Raw genomic sequence first — 12,035 nt, 5'->3', positions numbered from 1 at the left:
GTATTGTGGGGGCATCCTCGAGGTCTTTTGACGCCTGGGGGCTGCCAGCGCATCGCCATCTTCGGAATTCTTGAGTTGTCAATGCGAAGGACATGGCTGGCCAGTCGGAGTCTTCGACATGCAACTATGTTGTGAAGTTTGGCCGAGCCACTCCTTCTCAGAACCTCTTCGTTGGTGATGTAGTTGGTGTAGTGGATCTTTAGAATCCGACGATGGCACCGTTGCTGGAAAACGTCCAGCTTGTTGTTAACGCTGGCGGGAGATGGTATGGGGAGGACCAGATCTTATTCATCCTCCGAAATACGGCAGCCTCCTTCCCTCTGCGGTACTTGACATCCACCTCTGCATCGCCATCATGGGAAATCACACTAGGTAGGTGAATGTCTCCACTTCTTTCAGTCATTGCGTCCCTACATAAATCCCCTGTCATGTGTCCGTGGAGCAGACGAACATGACCTTTGACTTCTCAGCGCTGATCCTCAGGCCAACTTTGCCGGCTTCTCCTCCCAGATTGGTTGTTGCAAGCTGTAACTGCAGCTCTCCTTCCTCGAGCAGGGCTATATCATTGGCAAAATCAAGGTTGGCAAGGCGGTTGTGGTCGGTCCAGTGGATGCCGGCTCCAAAGCCGGCACCAGCTCGCCTCATGACATAGTCGAGGATAACAAGAAAGAGCAATGGAGACAGGATGCAGCCCTGCCTGACGCCTCAAAGAAGTCAGTATGGCCACTTCCGGTCTCAGCGCAACAGCTCGATCACAAGTACAAGTCTTTGAAAATCTTGATGAAGATGGCTGGGACATCGTACAAGCCCAGGATCTGCCAAAGAGAGTCACGATGGATGCTGTCGAAGGCCTTCTTGAAGTCAATAAAGTTGACGGAGAGTTGTTGCCGGTACTTGACACACTGCTCAATGATGTTTCTTAAGGTGAAGATCTGCTCTCTGCACGATCGGCCACTTCAGAATCCGGCTTGTTCTTCCCGCAGCCATTGGTCGAGGGTGTTCTTCAGTCATTGAAGAAGGACAATGCAGAATGCCTTGCCAGGCACGGAGAGGAGGGTGATACCCCTCCATTTGGTGCACTCGGAGATATTGCCCTTCTTTGGTATCTTGACTATGGCGCCTTTCCGCCAGCACCGTGCCGCTTCGCCAGCATTTGTTGAACAGAGTTGTTATTTCTTCCGCCATAGCGTGGCCGCCGTGTTTCAGAAGTTCCACTGGTATTTCATCCAGGCCAGCCGCCTTATTGTTCTTTAGACTCTTGATCGCAATCTTCACTTCCTCAATGGTGATTTCGCCAGTGTCGACCCCAAGCTCATCTTGAGCATCCATCGCCTCGAAGCTGTATGTTGTGGCAGGTTCTGGCTGATTGAGAATCTCATAGAAGTGCTCAACCCACCTTTTATTTTGCTCTTCTTGGGCGATCAAGAGTTTCCCGTTCTTGTCCTTGACTGGGACGTTTGCATTAGACCTTGCTCCAGTGAGTTCATTCACAATTCGGTACAAGGTCTTAGAGTCGTTCCGATCGGCTGCTTCCTTTGCTTCGGCACCTTTCCCTTCAAGCCATTCTTTCTTGTCCTTCCGACAGCTTTAACCTTCACTATCCGATCCAGCACAGTGTATTGTCGGCTCTCTTGTTCTCTGGCTTGCTCAGTTTTGGCCTGGTCTCGTTTGAGCTTGGCAATTTTCCTTTCGTCGATCAGCTCCCATGATCTTGCCCTGATCCACCGTTCGCTTCTCTTTCCTCTGCGTCTTCCGATGGTGTTTTGGGCGGACTCCATAATGGCATCCCTGATGCCAGTCCAGAGGTCCTCCCCGTCCTCCATTTCTCCAAGGAGGGCAAAGCGATTTTGCAGTTCTAAAGTGAAGGCATTGGCGGCAGTTAGGTCCTTGAGTTTCTCAAGTGCGAACGGTCTCTTTGGTGCTCTGTCTTTGATTTTGGAGCTTGAGCTTGATCTCAGATCTGACTAGATAATAGTCAGATCCAACGTCTGCCTTTCGGTAGGCCCTCGCGTCATGCCGACCTCCACTTTTTGCTGATGCAGACAAAATCGATTTAGTTGAATGTCCGCCCATAGGGTGATCGCCATGTCTTCTTGTGGATCTCGCGGTGCTGGAAATATGTATTCCCAATGCACAGACCGCTATGCTCGCAGAACGACACCAATCGCTTGTCGTTATTGCTGAGGCGTGTCACTCCTATCACTGTCTCCAACCCCACTCGGTCCCCACCCAGCTGGGCATTGAAGTCTCCAATGAGAATCCTCAAATCATAGTTTGGGATATCATTGAAGACATCTTGGAGCAGATCATAGAATTCATCCTTGGAGGCATCTTCGGCGCTCTCCGTCAGTGCATACACTTGCACAACGGTCGTCTTGGCGTGTCCAAATCCTAAACGAGCCATGATAATCCGGTCATTAATGGGTTGCCAACCAATGAGGGCTTTCGTGGCCCACCACGTTCGTGCCGATCTTCATGGCATGAGTACATGCCTTACCATCGCTGATCATTCGGCCGCTTTCTATCCATCTGACTTCGCTGATCCCAAGGATATCAAGCCGGTAGTCATTGATTTCCTTTATGAGTTGCGACAGCCGTCCGCTCCGATATAATGTGCGAACATTCCATGTCCCAATTCTTGTAATGGCTTTGGCGGAGCGTTGGACGTTGGACGCCATTGCCGGTTTCTTCCAATGCCGTCATCCTTCTTGAAGTAAAATTTCCGCCGCGTTGTTTGGAGTTTTCATTTTCGTTTGTCGTTTCCGTAGCGGTAAGGGTTTTACAAGGACTGGTTGCTAACCCGACGCCCAACCCTCCTTCTTTCTCATCCGGGCTTGGGACCAGCAATGGCGGAGTTCCAAGTGAATGAAGAAAAATAAAAAGATATTACATATACTTTGTTCCAATCTTGAAATATCAAATAGACTAACTGAAAATAGCAATTGTGCTTCAAAAATGCTCCCTCTGAAAAAGAGTCCCTCTGAACAGTAAGAGTGATTTCTTCGTTCACAACAAAGCTAGCTTTTATTGCCGCATTGTTGGTGGTTGTGGCTTTCGCGAACACACTCTGTTGCCATCGCAGTTTGCCTTTTAATTTGAACCGTGCGAACCGTGACCGAATTCGAATTTAAAGCGAATCGTGACCAGCCCCAAACACAGTACAGCTTTAGGAACACACTAAACAACAATATCTGTACTAGATAACATCTTAAGCAAAATAAGGTTCCAACAAAATAAGGTTCACAACTCCGTGTTCCTCGGAAGCGGAATATGTAAACAACACGGACGAGGGCATCAAAGAAATAAATCGAAACCAGAGACTGAGCAAAACTAGCAAGCGGTGGTACGCTAACGCTCGGCCTTATTCAGGGAGGGGCTGACAAGTCCACCTGTCTCTCTTTCATCTCAGTGCATCCCTGATAAAGCACATGTGCATTCAGTGCTGCCATGTCAAACGTAGTGTAGAACACTGCAACTGGCTGTATGTTTTCCTGCATGAATACTGTATTCCTGCACCATTTGGATCATCACATCCATACTGCACATTATGTTGTTGTGTTGTGTGGTTAGCATTTTTTTCAAAGAAAATATTGACGCCTGTGTCTAACGATGGAGTAAGGGACTCTGTGCTTGCAGTCCTTGGTCAACACGGTGAGGTATGTCCTACACTGAAAAAAAATTCGGAGTAGGGTTTACTTAAAAAACTTAGGAAAGTTTTTCCATGTAAAAACAGCAAGTAAATTTAACACAGCATATATTCAGTGTACTTTAGTAGATTTTACTACAACAATGTAGCACCTAGGGGTGGGAATCGTTTACTATCTCACGATTCAATTCGATTCCGATTTTGGGGGGCATGATTCGATTCAAAATGGATTTTCGATTCAAAAACGATTTGATTTATAAACATTTCTGCTTCAGTCTATAAAATCTGCATTATCTACTACAGTCTGCTTGGCCAGACAGAATGACAAATACAGAAAATAATGTTTCTTTCACATTTAATTAACAAAAATAAAGTGCTTTGGTAAAATAAAATGCTTTTTGTTGTATTACCAACATTCTTGAGCTTAATTTTGCAAGCTGTCAGGGCTGGCTCAGATGCTGTTCCCCCAGCCGTTGCTAGGGGCACCAGAATCAGTCCCAGACTAAACCGGCGTAACCGTACGTTCTCAGCCAGTCTATGCTTTCTTTGCGATTGCTTCTCGTTTGAAGGTGTCTCGCCACCTCTCTCTATGCTTTCTCTTTACTTATTCGAGTATCTATCTCCTGCGTCACTTCCTTAGCCATCTCAAGTTTTCCCAATCCTGTGTTTCTTCCAATCCGTTTAGCCTTTGTTTTTGGGAAGGGTTTTATTTTGCTGCGACATTTTTTGCCTGCTGCCACTTACTTCCCCTGGCGTCCTTGGTTTCGGTTTCGCGTTGCATTTATCCGTGTTTTTTAGATACTGTTGTTGTTTCTTTCTCCCGTCTCTATACGGTCGAGTGTTATTTTCCATGCGTTGTATTTTCCGCATTGTTTTATTGTTTCTATTTACTCCGTGCCCTCACGGTTTTGGTTTCTATTCTTCTGCGCGTTGAGTCTTCCACGTTGTTTTGTTTGTTCGTTCTGGGTCGCTGTGCGCATTTCCCTCTCGCTAATACATTTGACAAATGTCAAACGTATTGCTCTTTCACTTGGGTCCACCCTTCTCTATATTATTTCAAGTTACACAAGCCTTGCACACTAGCTACATTGTGTCAAGTTCGATCTTCTCTGGCATTTGGTAAAAACCAAAATGAACCCATATTTTTGCCTTAAACGAAGACGGGACAGGTTGAATATCTCTTCCCTCCATTTGTTTTGAAGCTTTTCCGAGCATGCGTGTGTCCCAGAACCTGGTGCGTAAAGTCTCGCGTCATTTTGTAATTACGTAACGTGAGACTTCACCACGACTTAGAATCGATTTTGTGACATTTAAAATCAATTCTGAATCATTGCAAATGAGAATCGATTTTTGATGTGAATCGATTTTTTGGCACACCTCTAGTAGCACAACATTCTCCCCTGCTAGCGTCGCCACAGCGGGCGGAAATTATCATACAGTTAATCCCGCCCACTAAGAGGGAAGATATGATTGGTCAATTTTGCTGTCATTTGAAACTGGTATTGCGCTGAATTATAATTGCCAGGCCCTCTGTAAACGAACAGCGGGCATCACAGTCCTGATAGGGGGAGACACAGGCTCACAGGCTTCCACTTAACCCCTCACCTTCCAACACAGATTGAATAGACATAGTTGAATAATTTATTTGCTTATATTTTTGTAATTGTTTAGATGTCGATTGTCAAACTGTAAGTAGATAAAATAAAACTGGATAAATTATATTATATATATTTATGTTTTAAGAATATTTTAGGCCCTCTGAGAGGGCGTAGAGGGCCCTGACGGTTCCCCACTGCCCTGTAGCATAACCTTTCCCATTATACAACATGCTGCAAAATGAGACTAAAAATGCCACACAAACACACTGATATAACCAAAATACAAATGGCAGATATGTCCTGCTTTGACAATGAACTCTTGTCTTGGCCTTTCTTCATCTAGGACAGGTATCACCAAATGGCGGACCGCGGTCCGGATCCGGACCCGAACGCCGTCCTGTCCGGACCCAATCACATTCCTGATTAACTGGATACGGACCCAAATGCCAAAAAATTTTTAACGGGAGACTATATTTTAAACCGGAGAATTTATTTCCAGACGAGTGTTACGTTCACCACCCATTTGAGTGTTACGTTCGAAACCCCCCCCCCGCTCAACAACTTTCGTTCGCCACCGCGGACCCGGACCTAAGGTCTGAGCTATCTGCCAAAAATGGACCGCGGAAAGATTTAATTGATTACCCCTGATCTAGGACATAGTAAAGCTGAAAAATACAAACAAAAGTATCATATTAATCATATGTAGTTGGTGGTGGTAATACATGGTGGTCCACAGCTACATTGCGATACTGAATCATACTTCTCATCAAAAACACATGTATGCAGGAGGCCATGTTGCTCATAAAGCAATTGCTTTTTCACATACTTCCGAACAATTTATCTGCTATTTTTAGTAAACCTTTGTTTGCTGGGACAAGATTTAATATGCTTAAGATGTCTTTTTGATCCTTTGTGTTTGACTCATGCTATTTGTCAAAATACATAGTGACTGCTAGCCCCCCCCCCCCCCCCCCCCCCCCCCTGAGCCATGTTTTTTCTATACCCCCTAAAGAATTTCAGGTCTAGCTATTTCGATGCTACATCTCACGTTTTAGGACTGCGGATCGACTCTTGTCCCTTCATTGCTGTATTTGGCTTAACAACTGATTTTCCTTCCATGTCCTTGTTCAAGTAGATGTCCTGGTTTTCATGTCTTCACTGGCAAGACGTCGGATATTGTTGTCTTGGAAGTCAACTAAGCCGCCATATTTTTCTCTATGGCTTCAAAATATGTCTTAAGTGTTTTGAAACTAGAGAAAATCAGATTCACTGTCTGAGGCATAGTCAGCAAGCTATTTAAAATGGAATCCCTTTCTGAATTACTTAAATTTGCTTCAGTCCATGCTGGCTGATTAACACCCCCGACCCTCCGTCCCCTGTGTGATTGTGTCTGTTTTGGGTTTGAAAATTCAAAAACTGAGGAGTAGGTTCTATTTATTTTTCTAAATAAACAAAGAACATCATTGAAATCAGATCATTTTTATGTACGGTGAATAACGATGGCAAATTTTTCTGATTTCTACTGTACAACGACGCCAAGTGGCAGTGGAATGAGGAGCAGGAGAAAGCTTTTAAAGAAGTGAAAGAGATGTAGGCACAAGTGAACAAAGATGTTGATGGGACATAGACGTGAGTCTAGGCTAGATCTGCTTCGTCCAGAAATGAAAGCAAAGGTAGCGAGGAAGAAAGAAGAGCAGACGGAGGCCATGATCTACATGCACAGCAAAGACAGCTGAAACCAGGCGACAATGTTTGAGAGGAAGTTCATCAGTAGCTCAAACCAGCAAGGGTTTCCTGGGGTCATCCTGACACGGAGTGGTCCTATGTCGATGACCTGATTGATGGTCGAGTGTTCCGTACACATCAAGACCATAAGCCTGATGAGCCTGGTGTCTATGTTCTGCGATTTGATAACACTTACAGTATGATTCATTCAAAGAAGATTAGCTTCACAGTGGATGTTGTTTTACCTGACATGCACACAAACTAAGAAGACTAGGCCTGAAGCCTGACTGGAGAAAGAACACTTCACATCCAGAGCACTTGAGATATGTCAGATTTTAATCATTATCACTGGTCTCAAATCAAATCAAATCAAATCAAAGTTTATTTGTATAGCGCTTTTCACAACACATGTCACAAAGCGCTTTACAGGATTTAAAAGGTTAACAATACTATGGGCCCAGAACCCTAATGAGCAAGCCAAAGGCGACAGTGGCGAGGAAAAACTCCCTATGATGGTGGGGAATAGGAAGAAACCTCGGGAGAACCAAGACTCAAAAGGGAACCCATCCTCCATTGGGCGGCCCGTTAACACACAAATTACACAAAATACAGACAAATACACAAGCCACACACAAATCACACAATCAGACTAAGTAAAGGTAAAAATGAAAGTTCTGGGTTTTGATATTGTCATTGTAAATGTCTGTTGATGAACGCCAGGCTTTCATTCCATGTCGGAGCAGCGATGCTGGTATTGTAGGCTCCGACTGCAGTGTTACTCTCCAGGTGAACCTTGGAGAAAAGATACGAGATGTAGTAAATATGTAACAAATTAATCAAAGGCCAAACTAAACAGATGAGTCTTTAATCGAGTTTTAAACATTGAGACTGTGTCTGAGTCCCGAATAGAGGCAGGAAGATTATTCCACAATTGTGGAGCTTTAAAAGAAAAGGCTCTTCCACCTGCTGTGATCTTTTTGATCCTAGGAACAGTTAATAACCCTGCGTCCTGTGAGCGAAGTGAACGCGCTGGGTTATATTGTTCAATAAGTTCACTAAGATAGTCTGGAGCTAAGCCATGCAGCGTTTTATATGTTAATAAAAGTATTTTATAGTCAATACGGAATCTAATTGGCAGCCAGTGTAATGACGATAGTACGGGACTAATGTGATCAAACTTTTTAGTTTTTGTTAAAACTCGTGCTGCTGCGTTCTGAACCAGCTGGAGTTTGTTTATCGATTTACCAGAACATCCAGCTAAGAGACTGTTGCAATAGTCTAAACGAGAGGATATGAATGCATGGATTAGTTTTTCTGCATCACTAGTATTTAATATGTTTCTAATTTTGGCAATGTTGCGCAAGTGAAAGAACGCTACCCTAGTTATATTATTAATATGTGTATTGAACGAGAGATCTGGGTCTATTGTGACGCCCAAGTTCTTTACCTCTGCGCTGGGGGTTATAGTAAAAGAATGTAGATTCAATGCTACATTATGTATCTTGTCTCTCGCAGCCCTAGACCCAACTATTATTAATTCTGTTTTATCGGGATTTAGTGCTAGAAAGTTACACGCCATCCAATGTTTAATCTCTTCTACACATTTCTCTATTTTACTGTTTGCGCCTAAATCATCGGGTTTTGCCGATAAATATAGCTGAGTGTCGTCTGCGTAGGAATGGAAACTGATGTCGTGCTTATGCATAATCTCGCCTAGGGGTAACATGTACAGTGTGAATAGAAGTGGTCCTAGGACTGTCCCTTGTGGGACACCGTATTTAACCTGCACAGATTTAGAGGTTTTATTATTAACACTTACACATTGGAAGCGGTCAGTCAAATATGATCTAAACCAGGAGAGTGCGACTCCTTTAATACCTACCGTGTTTTCTAGTCTATCCAGCAAAATGTTGTGGTCTACAGTATCAAAAGCTGCACTAAGATCTAACAGTACAAGGAACGAGACTAGCCCATTATCGGCCGATATTAGTAAATCATTCACTACCCTGAGTAAAGCTGTTTCAGTGCTGTGGTTTGGTCTAAATCCTGATTGGAACTTTTCATGGATACTATTTGATTGGAGATGGTGGTTTAACTGATTGGAAACTGCTTTTTCTAAAATTTTAGAGATAAATGGGAGATTAGAAATGGGTCTATAGTTGGCTAGAATCTGCGGATCTAGATTCTGTTTTTTAATCAAGGGTCTAATTACGGCGCATTTTAATTGTTTGGGCACGTACCCTAGGTTAAGGGAACAGTTAATCATATTAAGTAAGGGCCCTGCAATGGCTGGGAGTAGGTCTTTAAATAGACGGGTTGGAACTGGGTCGAATATACATGATGTAGGCTTAGATGAATTAATCAGTGTTGTGAGCTCTTTTTGCGATATAGGATCGAAGACATTTAGCTCGGTAATATTTTTGGATGCATAGTTACTAATAACTAAACTACTGGGGTTGGATTGGAGGTTAGGCTGCAATGTATTATGACTCTGTAGTCGGATATTATCTATTTTATTATTAAAAAAGTTTAAAAATTCATCGCTAGTGTGTGTAAGTGTTGTATTAGAACTAGTGTCGTTGATATTTCTTGTTAGTTTTGATACAGTCGCGAAGAGAAATCTAGGGTTATTTTTGTTGTTTTCTATTAGTGTCGAATAGTATGCGGCTCTAGCTTTTATTAAGGCATGTTTGTATTTGACTATGGCGTCTTTCCATGTGATTCTAAACACTTCTAGTGAGGTGGATCTCCATTTTCGCTCCGCTGCTCGAGCTGCCTGTTTTAGAAGACGGGTGTGGTCGTCATACCATGGTGCAAGCTTTTTCTCCCTAATTAATTTTGTTTTAACTGGAGCTACACTGTCTAAGGTATTGCTGAGTGTGTAATAAAACTGTTGTGTTGCCTGTTCTAATTCATTGGGCTGCAGTGGCATAGTGTTCGGTAGCTCTGGTAGTAAGTTTATAAATGTTGCTGCAGTGTCGGATGTGATAGTGCGCGTGGTTTTTGTATGGCGCATCTGATGTACATCGTATAAAGCCATTTCATATATTAGTAGGGAATGATCTGAAATGGCGTCATTTTGGGGGATGACTGCCAAATGTTCTATGTTTAATCCGTAAGTAAGTATTAAGTCTAAGGTGTGTTTACAGCGGTGGGTAGGCCCTGTCACATTTTGGGCTATACCTACTGAATCTAGTATGGAGTCGAACGCGATTTTCAGTGGGTCTGATTCATTTTCATAATGAATGTTGAAATCACCCACAATTACAAATCTCTCGATGGTTAAGACTATTTCCGAAAGAAACTCAGCAAATTCCTTAAGAAATTCTGAGTAAGGACCCGGCGGTCGATAGATGGTCACTAGTTTAAGCTTTGTTTTATTGCCTATAAGATTATTGCCTATTTCACCTATCAGAGCCTCGAATGAGTTAATAGAGGTGGTTGGTTTTACAGTAAAACCTATATCTATGTCATATATTGTGGCTACTCCACCTCCACGCCCTGTGATACGGGGCTGATGAACATAACTGTATCCAGGAGGAGCTGCTTCATTAAAACTTACATATTCGTCCACTCTAGCCCATGTCTCTGTTAAACAGAGTGCATTTAGTCTGTTATCTGTGATTATTTCGTTTACTATCACAGCTTTTGATGCAAGCGATCTAATGTTTAAAAGTCCTAGCCTTAGCTTAATATTGCTGCTTACTTCGCGTTGATTATTTAATTTAATTTTAATTAGATTTTTAAAACATATCGCCCTGTTATTCTTATACCTGCCACGGCTAACAGACACAGTCTCAATGGTTTGGTAGTTAGGGAAGTAAGTTCTACTTAGCTGATTTGCGTGGTTTGTTGTGGCTGGTCAGGCTCGGCGTAGCACGTCCTCGATGTTCCGGGAGAGGACTGCCGAGCCTAGGCGACTGGGGTGAAGTCCATCTCGGCGGTAGAGTGACGGACGCTCACGGAAACTCTCCCAGTTGTCGACGTAGTCCACGCCGACGCTGCCACAGGTGTCCCGGAGCCAGCTGTGGAGACAGAAAAGACACTGCGGTCAAGCCAGCCCTCACTTAAAAAATCTTGGTCAAGCCAGCCCCCAAAAAAATTGCGAAGTTGCGCGTATTTCATAGATTACGGTAAAGGGTGATGTGGCCTGTGATTCCACATTTAAATCTAAATGGTGAACAGAATGAGTAAAAAGTAAATTATTACATTTTGTTACTTTTACACCGTTTTATATTTACAGTGTCATTAAAAAAAATCCTCCTGATTGCACTGAATAATTTCACTATAGAATGGTAGAACACCACCTACAGATGTCACTCATGTAAGATCAAGAAGATCTGATGTGGCATTTCAAAGTAAAGGTCCCTCAAATTTCCATATTTGATTAACTTTATTCTATGTTTACAGGGTCATTAAAAAAAATCCTCCTGATTGCACTCAATAATTTCACTACAGTATGGTAGAACACCACCTAGAGATGTCACTCAGTCAAGATCAAGAAGATCTGATGTGGCATTTCAAAGTAAAGGTCCCTCAAATTTCCATATTTGATAAACTTTATTCTATGTTTACAGTGTCATAAATAAAAATCCTCCTGATTGCACAGGATAATTTCACTACAGAATGGTAGAACACCACCTACAGATGTCACTCAGTCAAGATCAAGAAGATCTGATGTGGCATTTCAAAGTAAAGGTCCCTCAAATTTCCATATTTGATAAACTTTATTCTATGTTTACAGTGTCATAAATAAAAATCCTCCTGATTGCACAGGATAATTTCACTACAGAATGGTAGAACACCACCTACAGATGTCACTCAGTCAAGATCAAGAAGATCTGATGTGGCATTTCAAAGTAAAGGTCCCTCAAATTACCATATTTGATAAACTTTATTCTATGTTTACAGTGTCATAAATAAAAATCCTCCTGATTGCACAGGATAATTTTACTACAGAATGGTAGAACACCACCTACAGATGTCACTCAGTCAATATCAAGAAGATCTGATGTGGCATTTCAAAGTAAAGGTCCCTCAAATTACCATATTTGATAAACTTTATT

At 42.7% G+C, this 12,035-nt stretch overlaps 1 long non-coding RNA gene and 1 pseudogene across 1 annotated transcript; both read right to left on the bottom strand.

Annotated features, from left to right (window-relative positions):
- Positions 1-426: 426 nt before the first annotated feature.
- LOC143509651 (uncharacterized) lies at positions 427-2,678 on the bottom strand (annotated as a pseudogene).
- Positions 2,679-7,333: 4,655 nt separating this feature from the next.
- On the bottom strand, positions 7,334-11,153 carry LOC143509424 (uncharacterized). The gene is made up of 2 exons (XR_013129665.1): positions 10,801-11,153; positions 7,334-7,761 (listed from the first exon to the last, which is right to left on the bottom strand). It is a non-coding gene; the product is annotated as an uncharacterized LOC143509424 (long non-coding RNA).
- Between the last annotated feature and the right edge of the window lie 882 nt (positions 11,154-12,035).

The sequence above is a fragment of the Brachyhypopomus gauderio genome, chromosome 3 (genome assembly GCF_052324685.1).
Source record: "Brachyhypopomus gauderio isolate BG-103 chromosome 3, BGAUD_0.2, whole genome shotgun sequence".
NCBI lineage: Eukaryota > Metazoa > Chordata > Actinopteri > Gymnotiformes > Hypopomidae > Brachyhypopomus > Brachyhypopomus gauderio.
Note: the sequence above shows the minus strand (reverse complement) of the source record. Positions and strands in the feature narration are given on the sequence as shown.